Source organism: Carcharodon carcharias, chromosome 11 (assembly GCF_017639515.1).
Source record: "Carcharodon carcharias isolate sCarCar2 chromosome 11, sCarCar2.pri, whole genome shotgun sequence".
In the NCBI taxonomy this organism is placed as follows: domain Eukaryota; kingdom Metazoa; phylum Chordata; class Chondrichthyes; order Lamniformes; family Lamnidae; genus Carcharodon; species Carcharodon carcharias.
Genome location: NC_054477.1, coordinates 94,733,561 through 94,756,502, shown reverse-complemented (window position 1 = coordinate 94,756,502; position 22,942 = coordinate 94,733,561). Strand labels below are relative to the sequence as shown.

Sequence of the window (22,942 nt, the reverse complement as noted above, 5' to 3'; positions counted from 1 at the left end):
CATAATCAGAAACTCTACAACTAGTGGGCTGAACCTAAACTCAGAAGGGAGAAGATGAAGACAATTTGGATTTCACTAATTCACAAGAGTGTTGAGTAACTGGAACATACTGCCCTGGGAAAGAGTGATGGCAAATTGTGTCACTATGTTCAAGAGGCAACAGGGTAGATTTTTGGCAGAAAGAAAGCCTGAGGGATATGAAAAATAATGATGTTTGGGGCTGATCAGATGGAACATGGAAGTCTCTTTCAGTCTTATAAAAGCCTATATTCTGATTCCTTCCCAATTATTACAAGAAAAAAAAGTTATTAGCTTATAGGAAGTTTAGACTAGGGTTGCTCCTTTATAGACATAATTCTTTGGCTACTTTGTAACTGATTCATTAGCATGAGAAGTTATCTCTATAAAAGAGATTGTCATTTATGCATAGTTAACTTCTAAGAGTTTTAATAAACACAGGATAGTACTAACTGGACAGCTTGCATGTATTTTGCATATTTTCTCATTTAACTGATTGTTTCATGATTAAGACTTGATAAAGTAGATCTAGACAATGCTGAATACTACAAACATCAGAGGAAAGTAGTTAAAAATTAGATGGTTAGAAGAAAGAAGTAAAGCCAATTAAGTGTTTTTTTAATACAAGTTTATTTTTCAGGGAACAAGATGGTCAATATAAATGGGTTGTAACTAAACATGCTTATGAAGAGGAGATTGAAAGATATGGTGAGAAGACAGATGGGTAAAATTGAAAACAATTTTAAAAATGATGGGCTTGTTAGAATCATAGAATGGTTACAGCAGAGAGAGAAGGCATTCAGCCCATCGAGTCCATGCCAGCTTTCTGCAAGATCAATTAGCTAGTTCCACTCCCCTTGCCCTGCAAATTCTCTTTCTTCAGGTATTTATCCACTTCCATTTTGAAAGCCACGATTGAACTTGCCCCAGCTACACTCTCAGGAAGTGCATTCCAGATCCCAACTCTGTGTAAAAACATTTCCTGATGTTCCGGTTATTTCTTTTATCAATCACCCTAAATCAGGTGCCCTCTGACTCACAACCCTTCTGCCAACAGGAACAGTTTTTCTTTATCTACTCTGTCCAGACCCCTCATAATTTTGAACATTTCTATCAAATCTCCTCTCAATCTTCTCTTCTCTAAAGAGAACAAGCTCAGCTTCTCCAGTCTATCCATTTAATGAAGTCCCTCATCCCTGGAACAATTTTCATATCTTTTCTGCATCCCCTTCAGAATATTCACATCTTTCCTAAAGTGGGTGACCAAAATTGGACACAAAATTCCAGTTGAAGCTGAAGTAGAGCTTTATAAAGTTTTGTAATAACTTATTTACTTTTGTGCTCTATGCCTCTATTTGTAAAACTCAAAATCCCATGTCTTTTAGCCACTTTCTCAATCTGCCATCTTTATCAATTTGTGCAAATATACCCCCAGGTGTTTCTGTCCCTGCATCCCATTTGGAATTGTTTTCTTTTATTTATATTGCTTCTCCCCAGTCATCTTACCAATTTACATCACTTCACCCTTCTCTGCGTTAAATTGCATCTGCCACATGTCTGCTCATTCCATCAGTCTATGTCTTCTTAAAGCCTAACACTATCTCCTCACAGTTCACTAAACATCCAAGTTTTGTGACATCTGCAAAATGCTGAGCAAAACATTCCCTTCCTTCAAAAATCTTGAATTCTACTAACATTCATTAAACTATCCTAAGGGGGTTAATTGGTCAAGTTTGGAGATAGCATCAAAACAGAGAACAGATGACACAGCTTTCACCATTAATCAGAGTTTTACAGCATGGAAAGAGACACTTCGGCCCATCATGTCTGCGCCAGTCATCAAGTCCCTATCTACTCTAATCCCATTTTCTAGCACTTGGCCCGTAGCCTTGTATGCTATGGCATTTCAAGTGTTCATCTAGATGCTTCTTAAATGTTGTGAGGGTTCCCAGCTCTACCACCCTTTCAGGCAGTGAGTTCCAGATTAAACCACCACCAACGCGCCCCCCCCCCCCCCCCCCCCCCCCCCCCCGGTGAAAAAAGTTTTCCTCAAATCCCCTCTAAACCTCCTGTCCCTTACCTTAAATCTATGTCCCCTGGTTACTGACCCCTCCATAAGGGGAAAAGTTTCTTCCTATGTACCCTATCTATGCCCCTCAATTTTGTACACCTCAATCAGGTCTCCACCCCCCAGCTTTCTCTCTTAGAATTACGGTATGGATTTTCAATATTTTAGAATTACTGGGAAATCCTGGTACTGCTACATCAGATTGGATGATGCTAGAATCAGGGGATCTTACTGGGTGGCCTCTTATGGCAAGTTACAGGTCAGTGATTAAAAAGTGTTCAAAGAGATCTGTGATATTAAGCAATTATGAAGCTATCAGGTTTCACTGTACCAGAGCTCTTTAGTATTGTTTAGTAAATGGCCAGCATTGCCTACTAATTATGCATCAGCACTGATAGAGGTCATAGAGAAGTCCGTGATTCACATGAATCCAGTAGGAGATTCCTGACAGGAAATGGCAGTAAATTCTCCAAAAATAATTAAAGCAGGCATCATATTTATGCAGTATATAAATATCTTCACACAGTGTATCACAGAAAGATACGAAAGGTTGATTCTTTAATAGCTTCCCCCAACTAAGCTCCTGATTTCAGATGAAGTGTGCTGAGCAACGTGGGGAGAAGGAACATTTGGAGGGAGTACAATCTCCATTACACAACACAATAATTCACAAATGGAACAAATTAAAAATCTATGAAGCAGGCTATTTGAGAATCGTCTCCATTGCAGTGTGGCATATACTAAAGGAGGAAGAAGTGAAAGCAAGTCAAAAACCAACAAGCCCACTTTTTAATATATTTAATTAGATTTTACTCTTCAGTTTTTGAATTTTGCAAGAAAAACTTGGTATTTACACAAGGTTTTTGAAGTGATGAAACTACTTAAAATGCAAGGGTTTTTTGTATGCAATAAATGGGGAGGAGTGGGGATCAGGGAGGATGATTGGTAGGGTGACTGGCAAGCTGCCAAAACAAATTAGTACCCCCAATGGCATTTACCAATATGGAGGTGGGAAATCATGTGGCGTGGCCACTTCTCAAATGGCATGCAACAGCTTAAAGGGAGAATGCATTTTTTGTGTGGCACAGAGAGAACCAATCATGTGGATCAGCAGAATACAAGAGCACAATGTAAAACTTACAACAAAAACTTGTAAGTATTTTAGCATATTGACATAGTAAATCATCCCAAAGCACTTATGATAATTGTAATTTGACAAAAAATTGACATTGAGCCAAAGGAGGAGATATTAGGAGCGGTTACTAAAAGCTTCAACGCAGTAGATTTTAAGGAATATTTTAAAACAAGGAGAGGGGTAAGAGAGGCAGTATGAGGGAATTGCAGATTTTAAGGCCAAGTGGATGAAGGCATAACCAGCAATGGTAAGGTGATGGATTCAGGAATGCACAAGGGTCCAGGAGGAGCAGACAGTTCTCAAGAAGGCTGTAGAACTGCAGAGGTTAGAGATGAGGAAAGCAAGGTCATGGAAGAATTTGAACAAGATGATGAAAAAAAAATCATAATGTTGGTGATTCAAGAGCCAATGTAATAATTGAGCCAAGGGTTGTAAGGAGTATGGGGCTTGTTGCAAGTTAGGAGATGGACAGCACAATTCAGGACAAGTTCAACTCAATGGAGCGTGGAAAAAATAGAGGCCATCCAGAACAGCACTGAAATTGTTAAGCCTCGAGGTAACAAAAGGTAGGAATAAACATTTTAGCAGATGGGCTAAGGCAGATAGGTTCTGTTATAAAGGTGGAGGTAGGCAATCTTGGTGATGGAGTGGGTACAGGGTCAGAAACTCAGCTGTGGGTCAAATAGAAAGCTAATATTGTGAACAATTATATTCAGCCTGTGACAGTGGCTATGTAGAATGAAAAAAGTTTTCGAAAGCTTTATACAGCTTAGTTTACAAACAGCTAAAGTTCCCTTCAGTGCTACTAGAAATGGGTACCATTGACATGCTATCCGTGGTTGGAAAGGAGGTTAGGAAATGGCTGTAGTCAGGCTGAGGATAAAAATGGCCCCTATTTGCATGTGTTTAGAAGGCTCCCGCCAGATTCTGGCTGCCAGGGTTCAAGTCCACCTGAAATTCAGAATGAACGTCAGACCACAGGGAAGGGCAGGACTACCTCGCGGGTCCCTTTTTGAGCGCAAACGGACAGCACACAAGATGAAAACTACCCCGTTTCTTTTTTCTTGTGAACAGGCCTGTCACAGTTGAGAATCACTTTAAAAAAATACTTTGCATGTGGCTGAACTCAAGTGTCGAAAATGAACAGTTTCATCAGCTACAGAAGGAACACGGACAGTGTTTGAGAACTATTTTCACCGTTTACTTTGCAAGGATTCAATGCTATCTCTGAACAGAGAAACAAAACTGGTGCAAAGCAGTGAGCGGCCAGAGACACAAACAGCCTTTGTACAAAGTCTGAATTCCTTCTCAATTCTAGAAAGTGACAAACGTGAGAACTTAAAAATGTGGCCAGATTTACAATTCTGAAGTATTAACAATTAATAAAAGTAGTACCGTGGACTGAAACAAAAACGACGTCGTTTAGTCAGTGTGTAAATAAACATGGTCAGGAGTGTAGGAGTGAATTCTACATCCCGAAAAAAGTGTTTGTGCTACAAGTGAAAGCCACACATTCTGGGCTATTTTCACCTCTCGTTCTGGCAATGATTTATTCGGCCCCCTTGTTATGTTACTCGCGTATATTAACGCCTCTGAAACAGTGACAACCGGACAGCACCTCCTGCTTTAAAATAAAGCTAACTGTAAACATGTCGGTGATCTGGCAGCTGACACCTCTTTGCATGGGCGCTTCTCATTCATCAGCCGCCAGACGAGAAAACACGGTGCTCCCACTCACACTAACTTTACATTTCCTCTTTATAACTGAGCACAGCTCTCAGCCTCCCAACAGCAGCAAGGAGCGCAGAGAACAGCGGCACCAGCAATCCAAGCAACACTCTCCAAACTTTCATCATCTTCCTCAAACTTGTCCAGTCGACACATATTTCTGATTGTTACCTTCAGCTGCCTCCTCCAAAAATAAGAGTCTCTCAATGTTTGCCGGAAATTGCAATTTGTAGCCAATCCATGTAACTTCCAAATTCCCCCAAATTCCGAGTACAGCTAGAAAGGGCAACGGGCCGGGTTGACCTAAAGGCTAATGCAGGGAAAATGGCTTTAGTCGGAGAGCAGCCCCAGCCATCCAACAATCAGCCCCATTCACATCGGAATGAGAGGAATGTCAGCGCTTTACCTACTGCACCAGAGCGTGGGCCGACTAGGTCCTAGCGCCAGTTTCTGACTCCACTAGATCGACTGCAACCGAGGGAGAATCTTGGCGGTAGTTCTACAAGGTTTTTGATGCTGTAACACAGAGAGATTTCCTAAGGATCCGAGAACCAGTCAAGAAAGAGTTTTACCTACTGTAATACATAAAGGGATTCCATATAGTTTTAGGGATTGTCAGGTTAAGTGAGGGAAAAAGATTAGTGGAAATCTAGACAAAATAACATTACTGGGTTTTCCTCTGATTAGTAAATATGAGGAATTAATTTTATGCATTAACAAAACAGGTGGATCTTATAGATTTTAACAGCAATAGTACAGTAACTTTTATTAATTATGCCTTACAAAATGGTAGTTGTAAAAAATATTTTTCTAGCACATTTTTTAATTTTAAATAGCTCATGGGCAAGTTCCCCTGAAAGGGCACAGGATTGTCTGGGATTGTCAAGCAGAAAAGGATGATGGGTCCATTCACACAGGCACTTGGGTATAACACAATTTTCCATGTGCTAGCTGTGGCTCAATTGCTAGCATTCAGGAGGTTGTGGGTTCACTCCAGGGATTTGAGCACAAAAATCAAGACTTACACTCACTTCAGTGCAGTACTGAGGGAGTGCTGTGCTGTCCGAGGTGCCGTATTTCAGATGAGACACTAAACCAAGGTCCTGTCTGCCTTCTCAGGTGGACTTAAATGATCTCATGGCACTTTCTCGAAGAAGAGCAGGGAGTTATCCCTGGTGTCCTCGCCAATATTTTTCCCTCAAACAGCATTGCAAAAACAGATTTCATTATATTAAAATCAATACAGAAGTGTGATGTACCCCACTATCACATTCAACCCCATTGTCTGTATATTTCCATGATTCATTGTTCTCACAAAGGCAATCCAGAGGAAGTGATTGTATGGTATTACTTTTCAAAGTATGATATACCAAATATGTGCAATCCCTATTTTATGTAGGTGTGCTTTTGGTTTATCTATCCTCGCCAGTGAAAAAGTGATCAACGTACATATCAAAATATTGGACAGTGCATCAGTAAGCCCTGATTGTCACTTACACAAATAGAATTTCAGGAATTTCTACAATATCTGTTGATTATCTGCCACTTTGGCTGAAAGAATTCAAGCTCCCCTGACCATTCCCTCTGTTCCTTGACTAACTCTCGCTGCTTATATTTCTTGTGCTAATTTCATAGAGTTTTTGCTTGTTCTACGTGATAAGGATTAGGGAGAAACAAGAAGAATTTGGCGCAATAATATTTAATATCATCAATAGTGAATTCCAAACTAATAAATTGTAAATGGAAACCTATAGTCAATTAAAAAAAAGCATGTGGAGGGTCAATTGAGTCCAAAGGATCATACATTAAGAAACCCATTCCAGTACTGTACATTTTACACATAGTAGGGAAAGGTTAATAGTCTATCATTGTGGCATGTCAGTCAAGTTTAATCCAGAGGTGTCAATTTTTAAAACTGCTGTGATGTACCTTAAGAAGTTTAACAATGTTAAAAGTATTAAATAAATAAAACTTCCAGTGATGTAGCAAACATGACTTTTTGAATCAATTTACAATATTGTTATACACAGTGAGGAGGGTTATTTTCCTTCACCCACACCAGATTTGTTCATTTTCTAGCAATGGTCATTGAACAAAAACAATGATTGAGGTTGATTTTCTCTTTCTTAGCTCAGTATTGTTAATGTTTATTATACAAAATTCTAATCCTATCACACACTTGGAACTTGTTAATTCAGCACAGAGTTGAGCATTAAGCAGGAAGGTGGCAATTTAAACAAAGCAAACATAAGAATTCTTAATAGTTCCGAAGAAGAGTCATATTGGACTTGAAACATTAATTCTGTTTCTCTCTTCATAGATGCTGCCAGACCTGCTGAGTTTTTCCAGTATTTTCTGTTTTTATATTATGTAAGAATTCTTAAATTTAGACATTTTTATGCTAACATATTTCCTATTTTATAACCCACAAGTAGTTTTGATGATGTTCCACATGTCTTGTAGAGTTATCATCAATGTTCTTAATTATAGAATTGAAGATTTCATAAGATCATTAAACATGTGGGCATGGAAATTGGTTTTCACCATAATGCCAACGCAAACCAGATACGGTAAAAAATCTCTAATGGGTAGGCCTGAAGCACGCACAAATATTGGGATAAAGGCAAAATACTGAGGTTGCTGGAAATCTGAAACAAAAACAAAAAATGCTGGAAAAATTCAGCAGGTCTGACAGCATCTGTGGATAGAAAGACAGAGTTAACGTTTCGAGTCCGTATGACTCTTTAGAGCAGATATTGGGCCATTGGATTGCTGAGCTGCAAATCCCCAGGTAGCTCACCAACAAAGAGCTATTTAATCTTGGACCACTGTGTCACTGATATCAACCTTTGCATGGGTCCTGGTGAGGAGGTGATTGGGAGGAGGGGCATGACCGGGAAAGGGGGGAAGAGATCAGAGGAGGAGGAGATCAGGAGAAAGGGGGTGGCTGCAAGATGAAGGAAGCAATCATGAGGGAAGGGGATGACCAAGTTAGGAGGGAAAAGAATTAAAGAAAGACTTGCATTTATATATTGCCTTTCATGACAGCCCAAAGAACTTTACAGCCAACAAAGTACATTTTGAAGCGTAGTCACTGTTATAAATTTAGGAACACAGCAGCCAATATGTACACAGCAAGCTCCCACAAACAGAAATACAATAATGACCAGATAATTTGTTTTTTGTTGCTAGTTGAGGAATAAGTTTTTGCCACAAGAAAACTATAAGTAGAGTCACTTCTAACATAAGAACATACGAAATAGGAGCAGAAGCAGGTCATTTGGCCCCTCGAGTCTGCTCCGCCATTCAATATGATCATGGCTGATCTATCTGTGTTTCAAATTCCACGTTCCCATCTACCCCGATAACCTTTGATTCCCTTGCTTAACAAGAATTTATCTACCTCTGCCTTAAAAATATTCAATGATCCCGCCTCCAGCGCCTTCTGAGGCAGAGAGTTCCAAAGTTACAAAATCCTCAGAAAAAATTTCTCCTGATCTTTGTCCTAAAGGGCAATCCCTAATTTTAAAACAGTGCCCCCTAGTTCTGGACTCACCCACAAGAAGAAACATCCTTTCCATATCCACCTTGTCAATACTGTTCAGGATCTTATATACTTTAAACAAGTCGCCCCTTACTCTTTTAAACTCCAGTAGAAACAAACCCTGCCTGTCTAATCTTTTCTCTAAGATGACACACTCATTCCAGGTATTAATCTAGTAAACACCCTCAGAACCACCTCCAACGCATTTACATTCTTCCTTAAATAAGGAGACCAAATTTGCACACAATATTCGAGATGTGGTCACACCAATGCCCTGTGTAACTGAAGCATAACATCTTTACTTTTAGGTTCAATCTCTCTGATAATACTCTCATAATAGCCTTCTTAATTACTTACTGTACCTGCATGCTAACTTTTTGTGACTCGTGAACTAGAACACCTAGATCCCTCTGCACCTCAGAATTCTGCAGCCATTCTCCATTTAAGTAATATTCTGCTTTTTTATTCTTCCTGCCAAAGTGATCAACTTCACATTTTCCCATATTATGCTCCACGTGTCATATTTTTCCCACTCACTCAACCTATCTATATCCATCTGCAACCTCTTTGTCCTCTTCACAACATACTTTCCTACCTATCTTTGTGTCATCTGCATATTTAACTACCTTGCCTTCACTCCCTTCATCTAAATCATTGATATAAATTGTAAAAAGTTCAGGCCCTAGCACAGACCCCTGCAGGACTCCACTCGTCACATCCTGCCAATCAGAAAAAGACCCATTTATATATACTCTGTTTTCAGCCAGCCAGCCAATCTTCTATCCAGGCTAATATGTTACGCCTACACCATGAACTTTTATTTTCTGCAATAACCTTTGATGTAGCACCTTATCAAATGCCTTCTGGAAATCCAAGTACCTCATGTCTACAGGCTCCCCTTTATCCACAGCACATGTTACTCCTTCAAAGAGCTCCAATAAATTGGTTAAACACAATTTCCTTTCACAAAACCTTGCTGACTCTTCCTGATTACCTTCAGTTTCTCTAAGTGCCCAGCTATGACCTCCTTAATGGTTGATTCTAACACCTTTCCCACAACAGATGTCAAGCTAACTGGCCTATAGTTTCCTGTTTTCTGCCTCCCTCCCTTCTTGAACTGGGGGTTATATTTGCCACTTTCCAGTCCAATGGACCCTTATCCAGAATCTAGCGAATTTTGGAAAATGAACACCAATGCATCTACTACCACATCAGCCACCTCTTATAAGACCCTAGGATAAAGTCCATCAGGACCCGGAGATTTGTCAGCCTGCAGCTCCATCAATTTGCTCAGTATCGCTTCCCTAGTGATTGTAATTTCACCAAGTTGCCGTCTCCCTTCCACCTCCTGATTTTACTGGAATGTTTTTTGTATCCTCTATAGTGAAGACAGAAGCAAATTATTTGTTCATTTAATGCACCATTTCCTTATTATCTACTATTAACTCCCCACTGTCACTCTCTAGAGGACCAACACTCACTTTCCTTACTTTTTTCCTTTTTAAATGCCTGTAGAAATTCTTGCTTTCCGTTTTTACATTTCTAGCTAGCTTCCTCTCATGCTCTAATTTCTTTCTTCTGATTAACTTTTTAATCATTCTCTGCCATTCTTTATATTCTAACCAATCATCTGACCTGCCACTCATCTTTGCACAGTTAGATGCTTTTTACTTAAGTTTGATGCTTTCCTTAACTTCTTTAGTTAACCACGGATGGTGGGTTCTCCCCTTAGAAATTTTCTTTATAGTTGGAACATAATTATACTGAGTATTCTGAAATATTCTCTTAAATGTCTGCTGGTGCTTCTTTATTGATCTTTCTCCTGGCCTAATATCCTAGTTCACATCAGCTAGTTCAGCTTTCATGCCCACATAGTTGCCCTTATTTAAGTTAAAATACTAGTGTTAGAGCTACTCTTCTCCCTTTCAAACTGGATATAAAATTCAATCGTACTGTGGTCGCTGCTACCTAGAGGTGCTTTTACTCTAAAGTCATTAATTAATCTTGTCATTTTACGCAACACCAAGTCTAATATAACCTGCTCTCTGGTTGGTTCCAGAACATGCTGCTCTAAAAAAACGATCTCAAAATCATTCTATAAACTCCTCATCCAGGCTACTACTGCCAATCTGATTTTTCCAGTTTATACATAGATTAAAATCACCCATGATTATTGCTGTCCCTTTAACACAAGCACCCAATATTTCTTCTTGTATAACTTGTCCTACATTGTGGTTACTGTTAGGGGACCTGTAGACCACTCCCACTGATGTCTTTCCCCTACTATTCGTCATCTCTACTCAAACTGATTCTACATCCTGATCTCCTGAATCAAGGTCATCTCAAACTATTGCACCAATGCCATCCTTGATCAACAGTGCTACCCCTCCACCTTTACCTAGCTTCCTATTCTTCTTGAATATCATATACCCCTCGATTTTCAGGACCCAATCCTTGTGATCCTGCAGCCACGTCACCATAATGGCTATCAGATCATATTTTTTATTTCAATGTGCACTATTAATTTATTTACTTTGTCGTGAATGCTACGCACATTCAGATGCAGAGCCTTAGTTTTGTCTTTTGTTATCTTTGTTACATTTAGTCTTGACTATTGGTGCATTCTTAGGTTTTATTTCTTTTTCCCTTCCTGCTAATCTATGACCCTCATTTCCCATATTACTATTATGGTTGTCCTACCTTGAACCTACCCCTTGATTTGCCACATCTACCCAAGCTTGATCCCTCACCCTCCTTATTTAGTTTAAAGCCTCATTTTCTTCTCTAGTTATGCGATTTGCAAGAACACATGTCCTGGCAGGGCTCAGGTGTAGACCGTCCCATCACTACAGCCCCCACTTTCCCCAGTGCTGGTGCCAGTTATCCACAAACTGGATCCCACTTCTCCCACACCAGTCTTTGAGCTACGAATTCATCTCTCTAATCCTATTTGCCCTATGCCAATTTACACGTGGCTCAGGGACTAATCCAAAGATTATTACCTTTGAGGCTCTGCTTCTTAATTTGGTACCTAGCTTCTCCTTCCTTGTCCTGCCTATGTCGTTAAAACCTACATGGACCACGACAACTGGATCCTCCACCTCCCACTGCAAGTTCCTCTCCAGCTCTGAGCAAACGTCCTGAACTCTGGCTCCAGGCAAGCAACACAGCCTTCTGGACTCTCGCTCTCCACTGCAGAGAACGGTGTCAATTTCCCTCACTATACTATCCTCTATTAGCACCACATTCCTGTTTGCTCCCCACACTTGAACGGCTTCTTTCCCATTACGGTCACATCCCCCTGTCTCTCACTGCTGACCAAAACAGACAACCCTATTCTAAGAGGCGTGACCATCTTCTGGAACAAAGTGTCCAAGTATTTCTGCCCCTCTCTTATGTTGTGCAGTGTCTGCAGTTCATCTTCCAGATCAATAAGCCTGATCCAGAATTCTTTCATCTTCATACGCTTTCTGCAAATGTGTTTGTCATGGATCGCCTTGACGTTCTAAACCACCCACGCTCCATAGCTGCAACATAATATCTGTCCTGCCATTGCTACTTATGTTATTTAGTTTATTTAATTTAATTACTCACTTAATTAACTTAGAATGATTCCTTTGTGTCCTACACCTCTTTCCCCGTGCACTGAATTTCCAAGTGAACCTAATTTGCTACTCACTAAGTCTCCATCTCACTCCGGCGTAGTCGCCTGTCTCCTCATGCGCCCCTTACTGATCGTGCGGTTTGAAAAGCCTGTCTCTCTTCTAGACCTGCTTTCAGGTGATTGACAGATAACTGCCAATCCAGGCAGTTCTCTGTTTAACAAGCTAACCTAAGTTACTTAAAGGTTGGTACTATGTCAGGTCTTGATTCTTAATCTGAAAAGGACTTAGCAGAACTTACCACATGAACCTAATTTGCTACTCACTCAGTCTCCGCCTCACTCCAGTGTAGTCACCTGTCTCCTCGCATGCCCCTTCTAAGACACTGCTAAAAATATTCTGTCAAATGGTTCATGAGGCACAGGTGGATACCTGGAAGAAGGCTGTCTGCATGGTTTGTGGCCTGGACAGACCACTGGAAACGGGGGGTGAAGTGGAGCAATTTAATACTGTCATTAAAAATGACTGGTGCTGTGGTTACGAAGCCAGGAATACTGTACAAAAAGGTAGGAACTCCTGCCCCCTTGTGGGTCATAAAGTGATCAGGTAGATATTTTTTCCTTTTTAAGGACTGTCTATTAGGGGATTGCTTGCTTTTGTCTAATATTATTCAATGCTAGGTTTTTTTTTAAATAACACACAGTTTATTTAATAATCGATGACTCTATTTGTTTAACACCAGCTTCTGTATCTACATATGGGTCAGTTGTTCTGTTGTAGATAATTTGGAAAAAGATTTGCTTGCAATAAGTATCAAGTTTGTTTTTAAATCACATTGGCCTCAAAACATTAAAGCAGATAAACAAAAATAAAAAATGTCAACCTTTACTCATCTAATGAAGGAATCTGGAATGCCTATGGATCCAAACTTTATTGGTTTAAGAAAGTATATCATATTTAATAAGTTCTAATTTGAAGAAAAGATTATTCTTGTAACAAAACAAAGTAAAGGGTGGAATCCTCCCAGGTTTGCACTAAGTGCGACAGTGGGCCTCTGATTCGCCCGCCCTGCCCTGCCTGGTCACCTCAGGCCTTCAGTAAACCCGGCACCATTTTTAAAGGACGCCCCTGCACACAGCCAGCACTCTTCAAGGGATAGGAAGCTACTGGGAACTGATGTCTGCCAAAGGGAGGAAACATGCTGCCCCCAAATTTAGCAACACCTCCCTCGAGCACCTACTGGATGTAGTGGAGACAACAGCGAAGTCCTGTACCCTCGCTCTGGGCGAAGACCAGCAAGCAAGGTCACCAATCCAGCATGGGAGGCAATGATCAGTACCAACGCCCTGTAAAAGAGGACAGCCATCCAGTGCAGGAAGAGGATCAAGACTCTCATCCAATCCTCCAGGGTAAGTCACTCAACTTGTCATTCTCAACTCACACAATCACAAACCCATCACACATCCACAGGGATTTCACACCTCAAGGGACACCACCACTAACTGTCACACACACCCTCACATCTCCATCATATCCTCTGGAGCCCATGTCCTTATCCCATCCATGGCTCCTCTCACCACACAAACATTCCATGCAGTGCCGTGTGTCCCGCTCACACACTCTCCATCTATGTTATCATGCAGGAGAAGTTGGCTGACAACAGCAGGGAGAGGTCCCAGACTGGGTGGAGTGGCTCACTTTAGATCCCTCGCTCACTTTGAGGAGCGTTGACTGGTGAGGACATGAACCGTGCCTGCAGCGACAGTGAAATCAATGGCAAACACCCACGTGAGGATCCTGCACCACATAATCCCTCTCTCAACAGCAATGTAAGTGCTCTCTCTCCTGTTTTGACTCCTCTGCCATGTACTAATTATCTTTACTTTGGTTCACAGGGAGCTCTGCCAAGCGACCAACACCCTCTGCCAGCCAGTCCCTCAGCTCCATCCAGTCCTCACTTCCAGCCAGGAGGGCACCTCCTCCATTGAAGAACTGGAAATAAGCAGCCTGGGAGATCCATCACAGCACTTACCCACACCCTCCACCAGCACAGAGACACACACCTCAGTGGTACCTAGATCTAGAGCAGGCTCGGCTTCACAACCTGGTGGTCACCCACAGACATGTATCCACAGCAGGAGGAGGCAGGTTCAGCTGAGCTCGCTGGCACTCGGAAGACTGCTGAAAAAGAGGCATCTGTGAGCTTTGAGTCAGATAATAAGCCTCTGGATTTGGCCTTCTAACTCATTGTGGATAGTCAGCAGAAGGCGGGGAAAATCACCCAGAGCTGTAGGAAGCCCTCAACAGAGTGGCAAATGAGTTGGAGGAGTGCGTCTGCCTACTCTCTGATGAAGTGGTGCTCACAGGTGCACACATGGACTTCTCCATGGGAAAGATTATGGCCTAAATTTTTGGGCCCTGTTGGTGTCAGACGTCATGGTGGATGTGAACAGCCAATAAGGCAAGAAGCCCAAGTATTGGTTTCATGCTATCATGAAACCAGAACACGGAGATGCACGCAGACCTGCACTCCATCACGGTAGCCAAAGCAAGCCAGGGCCCTCAAAGCCTCGGTTCCCCAGAGGACCCAAGAGAAGTCATCAGAGGCAACTGGGCCAACCATTGCACAAGCTGTCTCCACCCTTGCTGCGGATGTCAGGGCAGCACGTAAAAGAATTGATAGGCCTAGAAAGGTTAAGAATTTATTATCACAACTGATTGCAGGGATGTATAGATTTTGTCATTTTATAATCTAAAAATATATTCACTTTCACAGAATAATGTGTAACAGTATCTTTCAGCTTCATTTACAAGTTTTGTGAGTCCTCCCCTGGCATTCCTCCCCACTAGCAGCTCAGCTGAATGCAACAGGACAATGAGAAGTGTGTGTGGGCAGGGCCTTTCAGAGCCTCATGTAAGCATCTCCCACACATGCGGAGTCTTCTCCCTTCACACTCATCTCAATGTCCTGAGCATTTTCAATGCTACCTGTTGGGGTTCTCTTTCAGCTGCCCATCTGAGCCGATCTGCATCTCCACCCACCCACTGATCATACTCCCAAGGGACACCTGTACCCGCGCAACATGAGGCTCCTCTCACTTTCGACTTCTAAAACATGGTCGTAGTAAGGTTTCTTCTCAGCTCACCCATCCTTCCCCTCCCACAGTCACCCATGACCTTTCCCCCATCTCGGTGGACCCTCCCCCCCCCACCCACCTGCATCACCTACCACTTCCCCATTGTCACCTACCAACCAGAATCCTTTTCTTTCCAGGGTGTCCAGGTGAACGTGTATGCTCCCTACCTACCCGAGGTTCCCACCCCCATCCACAGTGACCTCCCCACCCCCATCCACATTGACCTCCCCAACCTCCTCCTTCCCACCCCCAGGGTCCGTGTCAGCCTCAGAGTCCCCATTAATCACCCTCGCCATCCCTTCAACTGCTACCGTTGCACACTCACCCACCCACCCTTCCTGCTCACTCTGACCATTCCCTCCTACCACACCCACCCTCAATTTGCTCCCAAGGAGGCAGCCATTGACTCCAAAGACCCCCTCCTTTGCACGTTCACCTGGACATCTACCCCACCCCCTAACCTTACTCCCTCCTCCACCCTTACTCCCATCTGGACTCCGTCCCCCCTCTGGATTCCTTCCCCCCTCCAGACTCCTTCCCTTACACCCTCCTCCCCCTCATACCTCCCTCCCCAGTTGCCACATTCTCCCCCTTACATGGTCCTCCTCCCTACCCACCTCCCAACCTCACCACACAAGCCCCGACACCTTCAATTCCCTGGTCCCAACCTCTTTCCCCCAGCACTTCTGTTCCCCTGAACAACCCCCTGCCATCCCACTTCACCAGTACACCTTCTTCTCCCAGTCAAACCTAGACCTTCCTCTTCCACCTCCCCCCCAACCCCTGGCGTCAGTACACCTTCCTCTCCCACTCACAGCTGAACCTTCCTCTCCCCCTACCACCCTGATGATCATCTGTAGCAGCCCATGGCCAAGACTCTGATGTTCCGAAGCAGGAGCCTGACATCAACGGTGACTTCCCACCTTCCATGAGCTGCTTCGTGATGGAGCCATGTCCATGAGAATCCACCCAGCATGCTATGAAAGTGTCCCTCCACGGTCTGCTAGCTGTAGGGCTCCAGCATCTTCTGCTCCTACAGGATTTGTGATGTGAGCAAGGCCTTAACATTGAGTCCGGACTTTTGCATGTCACACTTGTCCAGACGTGTTCTGCACTGGTGCGTTTTCCCGCTGACATGGCCAGTAAATTTGACTTGGGGAGATGATTTCGGAAAGCAGGAAAAATGATGAGATGTAAATGCATTGAAATTAGGTACCCAATGTCAGGTGGTGGGAAAGGCGGAAATGGTCAGGTGGTGGGAAAGGGTGGAGCGGATGATTGCAAACTGGTTTCACGATAGCATGAAACCAATATTTGGCCTTCTTGCCTTATTGTCTGTTCACGCCCATCGTGATGCCTGACACTAACAGGGCTGGAAAATTCCAGCCATAATTTCTTTCCTTTTTGAAAGTCAGCATAATGAGTGGATACAGACTTCTTTATCTCCAGGATAGCACTTCATTGTCCATAATGGATACAGGATGGAATCATGGACTTTCTAACAAATGGACCTCATTACAGGCTTAGATCAAACATGGACAAAAGAGCTGAACTCCAGACGTGAGGTGCCCTTGACATCTAGGCATTTAACTGAGTGCGGCATCTAGAAAAATTAGAGTCAATAGGAATCAGGGGGAAAACTCTCCACTGGGTGGAGTCATACCTAGCACAAAGGAAGTTTGTTGTGGTTGGTCTCAGCTTCAGGACATCACTGCAGGAGTTCCTCAGGTTAGTGTCCTCGGCCCAATCATCTTCAGTTGCTTCAACAATGACCTTCTTTCCATCATAAGGTCAGAAGTGGGATGTTCACTGATAATTGCACAATGGTCAGCACCATTTGCAATTCCTCAAATACTGAAGCAGTCCATGTCCAAATACAACAATACCTGGACAATATCCAGGCTTGGGCCGACAAGTGGCAAGAAACATTCGCGCCACAGAAGGTCCAGGCAATGACCATCTCCAACAAGGGAGACTCCAACCATCACCCCTTGATGTTCAATGGCATTACATCAATCATTCCCCCCACTATCAACACCTGGGGTTTACCATTGGCCAGAAACTGAACTGGATTAGGCATATAAATACTGTGGCTACAAGAGCAGGTCAGGGGCTAAGAATCATGTGACAAGTAACTCCTCTGATTCCCCAAAATCTGTCCACCATCTACAAGCACAAGTCAGGAGTGTGATGGGATATTCTCCACTTGCCTGGATGAGTGCAGCTCCAACAACACTCAAGAAGCTTGACACCATCCAGGACAAAGCAGCCTGCTTGATTGGCACCCCTTCCACAAACATTCACTCCCTCCACCACTGAAAAACAGTGGCAGCAGTGTGTACCATCTACAAGATGCACAGTAGGAACTCACCAATCCTCCTTAGACAGCATCTTCCAAACCCATGACCACTACCACCTATAAGGACAAGGGCAGCAGATAGATGAAAACACCATGACCTGGAAGTTCCCCTTCAAGCCACTCACCATCCTGACTTGGAACTAAATCACCATTCCTTCACTATCGCTGGGCTGAAATCCTGGAGCACGCTCCCTTACAGCACTGCGGTGTATCTACACCACATGAACTGCAGCAGTTCAAGAAGGCAGCTCACCATCACATTCTCAAGGGCAACTAGGGGATGGGCAATAATTGCTGGCCCAACCAGCAACACTTACAATCCACAAACAAATAAAAAAAAAGGAGCCTTTAGGTGCAGCAGATGTATTCCGATATAGTCATATAAACTAGATAATTAACTATTCCACAAAATGCGCTTTAGTAAAATAAATTAATTGATGCAGTAGTGCAGGAAAGAACTGTATTCAGCATTCAGCCACAGTCTGTAGCATTTTCAGGCAGAACATCAAAAGGACATAGACAAGTTGGTGGAATATGCAGACAGACGGCAGATAAAGTTCAATGCAGAAAGTGATTCATTTTGATAGAAAGAGCATGGAGAGACAATATAAAATTAAGGGCACAATTCTAAAGGGGTGCAGGAGCAGAGGGACCTGGGTGTCTATGTGCATAATTCATTGAAGGTGGCAGGACAGATTGAGAGAGTGGATAATAAAGCATAGAACACAAGAGCAAGGAGGTTATATTGAACTTGTGTAGGACACTAGTTCAGACTCAGAGGGAGTATTGCGTCCAATTCTGGGTGTTGCACTTTAGAAAGGACGTGAAAACACTGGAGAGAGTTCAGAAAAAATTCAGAAGGATGGTTCTAGGGATAAGGAAGATCCGCTTTGAAGCTAGATTGGAGAAGTAAGGACTGTTTTCCTCAGAGAAAAGAAGGCTGTGAGGAGATTTGATAGCGGTGTTCAAAATGATGAGGGGCCTGGACACAGCATATAGGGAGAAACTGTTCCCACACGTGAGAGGATCAAGAATGAGAACACATAGATTTGAAGTAATTGGTAAAAGAAGCAAGAGCAACATGAAGAAAAACTTTTTCACACAGTGAGTGGTTAAGGTTTGGAATGCACTGCCTGAGTGTGTGGTGGAGGCAGGTTCAACTGAAGCATTCAAAGGAAAATTAGATTCACTCACTTTTCCAGAACCACTTCATCCAATTCAGGGTCACAGGGAGCCTATCCTGACAAGCAATGGGCACGGTACACCCAGGACAGGATGTCAGTCCATCACAGGGCACATACTCGCACACACTGGGGTACAATTTACCATAGACGATCCACTTAACCAGCACTTCTTTGGACAGTTGGAGGAAACTGGAGCACCCGGCAGAAACCCACACAGACATAGGGGGAATGTGCAAACTCCACACAGACAGACACTCCAAGGTCAGGATTAAACCCAGGTCCCTAGAGCTGTGAGGCAGCAGCACTAACCACTGCACCACCATGCTGCCCCAAGAATAAGACTGTTATCTGAAAAGGAAGAATCTTCAGGGTTAAAGGGAGAAGGCAGGACAATGGCACCAAATAAATAGCTCATTCAGAGAGCCAGTGCAGACATGATGAGCCAAATGGCCTCCCTCTGTACTGTAACAATTCTGTAATTCTATGAGAAGAACCGAAACACTTTGCAGTTAGCCAGGGTTGGCACTGGAAAACCAAGGAGGCGAACTTCCACAGGGATTCTCTTGATTATCCACCATAACTTTGGACGGAAGCCACAAAAACCCAGGAAATTTGATGTGAGCATAGTTTCAACTGATTTCCAGAATATCTGCAGCTCTTTCACTGAGGTTATAGTGGACAACAGCAACAACAACAACTTGCATCTTTAACATAATAAAACTGTATAAAGCAACATTTGACACTGAGTGACATTAGGGCGTATGGCCGAAAGCTTGGTCAAAGAGGTTTCAAACAGAGTTTTAAAGGGGGAAAGAAACGTAGTGAGTAAACTTAGAGAGGGAATTCCAGGGCTTAGGGCCTAGGCAGCTGAAAGCACAGCCAGCAATGGTGGGGTGATTAAACTGGGGACATTCAAGAGGCCAGAATTAGAGAAGCGCAGATATCTCAGAAACCTGTGGGCCCTGAGGAACATTTTACAGATAGAGAGGGGTGAGGCTATAGAGGGAAGTGACAACAAGAATGAAAATCTTAAAATTGAGATGTTGTTTAACAGGTAGTTAATGCAGTTCAGTGAGCACAGGGGTGAAGAGTAAACAGGACTTGGTGCAAGTTAGGACATGGACACCAGCGTTTTGGATGCCCTCAAGTTTACAGAGGGTAGAACGTGGAAGCCAGTCAGAAATACATTGAAATAGTTATATTTAGAGGTAACAAAGGCGCTGGTGAGAGTTTCAGCAGCAGATGAGTTGTGGCAGGGGCGGAGCTGGATGATATTACATAAGTGGAAATAGCTGGTCTTTGCAACAGCATGGATATGTGGTCAGAAGCTCGTCTCAGGCTCAAATACAACACCAAGATTGTGAATAGTCTGTTTCAGGCTCAGGCAGTTGCCAGGGAGAGGGATGGTGTCAGTAGCTAGGGAAAAGAGATTGTCGTGAAAACGGCTTCAGTCTTCCCAATATTTAATTGGAAGAAATTTCTGCTCCAGTACTGAATGTCAGACAAGCAGACTTATAATAAACAGCAATGGGGGAGTCAAATGAAGTAGTGATGAGGTAGGGCTGGGTGTCATCAATGCACATGTCTTTCGGATGAGATGTTGAACCGAGGACCTGTCTGACCTCTCAGGTGGACTAATAAGATCCTATGACCCTTTTTAACAGAAAAAGAGGGGAATTTTCCCCGGTGTCCAGACCAACATTTATCAGACTTTCAACATCACAAAAACAAATTATTTGGTCATTATCAATACTATTTGTGGGAGTTTGCTGTGCTCAAATTGGTTGCCCCGTTTCCTACATTAAAACAGTGACTATGCTTCATAAGCACTTCATGGCTGTAAAGTGCTTTGAGACATCTGGTGGTCATGAAAGGCACTATATAAATGCAACTTTTTGTTTTTTTATGTGAAAACAGGTGCTTTTTAGATGATGGACATCACCAAATGTCAGCATGTAGATGAGAAATAAGAGGGGGCCAAGTATAGATCCCTGGCGGACTCCAGAGGTAATGATGCAGGAGCAGGAAAAGAAGCCATCATGGGTGTTATTCTGGATACGATTAGCTAGATAGGAATGGCACCAGGCATGTGCCGTCCCAGTCAGCTAAATGACGGCAGTGAGGCATTGGAGGATGCCAGTGGGATCAACCATGTCAAAGGCTGCAAGCAGGTTGAGGAGGGATAGTTTACATTTGTCAGTCTCATAGGATGTAATTTGTGACTTCAATAAGAGCCGCTTCGACATGTGGCAGGGTTGGACAATTGGGAGAACACCCACAGAAATTAGTTGGGTAAACACTAGCACAACTTTTATGTACTCCTGGGGGCTTAAGGCTTAGGGCCTTGATTCCTCCCAACCTAAGCTTTCTGTAAATGGAATATATTCCTACAGGGAGAGAGTACACATTATATCATCCAAACGAAGACAACAGTTGGGTGGGTTTCTCAATAGCTTGTTTTAGACTCTAAAACATGGCATTGTATTTGTGTATGCCAGATACCTTCTTTCTAAATCATGATAAAATGTTACGGAGAAGGGGAAAAACGACACACCTTGGCACAGATATGCAATGTGCATGCAGAGTTAGAAAAATGTAATCATTCACATCTATATTATTTGACTTCCCCAATCTGTACCGGTTGATCAAGCACTCAGACAGTCCCACCAGAGAGGGTCACCTCTGTTTCTCTCTCCACAGATGCTGCCTGAGCTGCTGAGTATTTCCAGCATTTCTGTTTTTATTTCAGATTTTCAGCATTTTAGTATTTTACTTTTGTACCAGAGACTGTGTTTATCTTACATTTACTTCCAGTAGTGCTGGGGGTGCAGACCAAATCATTGACAGGGTCTCCATGGTGTTGCTCCTCTGCCCATCACCCCCCATTTTGATAGCAATTAATAGCCTGTGATCAAACACTAGAATTAAAGCCTTTAATTTTCCTGTGGTGGCCCTGTTGTCATTTTTAATTAATGACAATCAGTCAGTCGCTACGCATAACATATATTGAAAGTGGTAGTTGCATCACAACATTCCATGCAGTATCTATTTGCCCTGTACGGGTTACTGTGACAGAATGTTCAGTGTTGAGGCATTGCTTGTGCTCTCCTTTATTTGCAATGTTACATTTCTAGTTATCAATCTCTGTTTGAGCAGAACAGGAGCAGCAAACAAAAAGCAGGAGATGCAAAACATATACAGAATGAGCAGCTGTATAAGGCGGATCATTCCAAAATTTTGACCAGTTTTGTTGGGTAAATACAAAAATTGGCATATTAAGTGTTTGCTAAAGTAGAGCACTGAATAATCAAAGATAGCAATTGGTGAGATAAATTTAAAGCGAGGTTTTGTCATATTGAACCGAAATACTCGACTGGGGAACTCCTCACTCCTCCAAGTTTGGGAGTGACACTCTCTCTCTGTCTCCCCTCATACTTTAGGCTTGGCAACTTTTCTTTCACTTCTATAGTTTATCAGAGTTCAGTCCCAGTGCCAGACTGATCTACTGTACTTCAATTCTGATGCCCCTTCTCCCCATTTTGGCCAATTGTGTACACGCCAACCTCATGGAGTAACATTTGGGCTTTGGGTTCCAGCCCACTGGATCGATATTTGGCTTCCCTCCTCACCCTCTCCACCCTCTTGCTTTTGACCCACCCCTTCTCTCTCCATCCCTTCCCTCTCCTCCATTTATGTTCCTTTTCTTGTTGCCTCCTCTCTCAATTTTCATCCTTTCGCCCTCTTCCCCACTCTTTGTCTCTTCTCTTGCATTTGCTGCTTCTCTCCAATATGCCCCCTTTCTAAACCTTTTCTCCTCCCCTGCTTTGGTCCACAACACTCAAGAAGCTTGACAACATCCAGGACAAAGCAACCCATTTGATTGGCACCCCATCCGCAAACATTCACTCCCTCCACCATTGACGCACAGCAGCAGTGTGTACCATCTATAAGATGCACTGCAGGAATTTACCAAGGGTCCTTATACAGCATCTTCCAAACCCACAACCACTACCATCTAGAAGGACAAGGGCAACAGATAGATGGGAGCACCACCACCTGGAAGTTCCCCTCCAAGTCAGTCACCATCCTGACTTAGAAATATATTGTCGTTCCTTCACTGTCACTGGGTCAAAATACTGGAACTCCCTTCCTAAGAGCACTGTGGGT

General features: G+C 43.0%; 1 protein-coding gene across 9 annotated transcripts in view; it reads right to left on the bottom strand.

Annotated features, from left to right (window-relative positions):
• The window catches only part of amotl1 (angiomotin like 1), a 145,180-nt gene that overhangs the window by 99,336 nt on the left and 22,902 nt on the right, over positions 1-22,942 (bottom strand). The window contains exon 4 of one of the 9 annotated variants that reach the window (XM_041199421.1): positions 5,356-5,465. The exons of 7 other annotated variants lie outside the window; for them this stretch is intronic. The gene's annotated coding sequence lies outside the window, so the exon portion shown is untranslated. Of the gene's footprint in view, positions 1-5,120; positions 5,242-5,355; positions 5,466-22,942 lie in introns of those variants that run through there. One more of the 9 variants, XM_041199422.1, reaches the window with a different exon arrangement.